Source organism: Sesamum indicum, unplaced genomic scaffold (assembly GCF_000512975.1).
Source record: "Sesamum indicum cultivar Zhongzhi No. 13 unplaced genomic scaffold, S_indicum_v1.0 C03893, whole genome shotgun sequence".
NCBI lineage: Eukaryota > Viridiplantae > Streptophyta > Magnoliopsida > Lamiales > Pedaliaceae > Sesamum > Sesamum indicum.
In genome coordinates this window covers 1-461 of record NW_011631785.1, presented here as the reverse complement: position 1 = coordinate 461, position 461 = coordinate 1, and the positions used below count along the sequence as shown (strand labels likewise).

Sequence of the window (461 nt, the reverse complement as noted above, 5' to 3'; positions counted from 1 at the left end):
AGTACGCGTTCCTTCCCCTGTGTACGCAAGCCAACCATGTTCAATTCATATTTAATTTTGCACATTGATTCTTGTTCCCCAGGATTTTCCCCTCTCCGTGGCATGTCGTCACCCTATGCTGAACACATAAACAAAAGAAGATAAGAGAAGAGAATGATAAGAAAACGAGATGGAAATAGTGGAAGATTGTACCAACCTCATAAAAAGAAAAGACACTTGGGCTATTTTGCCACACCAAAGAGAATACTGCTTTTACCTATTTCCCTCTTTCTCCTTCACCAAACCAGTAAATGCAAAACAAATTACGAGTTGATATTTAAGGGGGAAGAAAAGATAATTGAAAAAGAAAGACTACGAAAGTGAAGGGCTACTAAGAACACCGTACTTTAAACGCAATGCTCCCTACAGATATGTTGACAAACTTTGCACCAGCTTCAGTTGCGACAGCTTGTGCAAGCATA

At 39.7% G+C, this 461-nt stretch overlaps 1 long non-coding RNA gene across 1 annotated transcript; it reads right to left on the bottom strand.

Moving 5' to 3' along the window:
* On the bottom strand, nucleotides 1–461 carry LOC105155340. The gene is made up of 3 exons (XR_847297.2): nucleotides 386–461; nucleotides 197–273; nucleotides 1–118 (listed from the first exon to the last, which is right to left on the bottom strand). It is a non-coding gene; the product is annotated as an uncharacterized LOC105155340 (long non-coding RNA).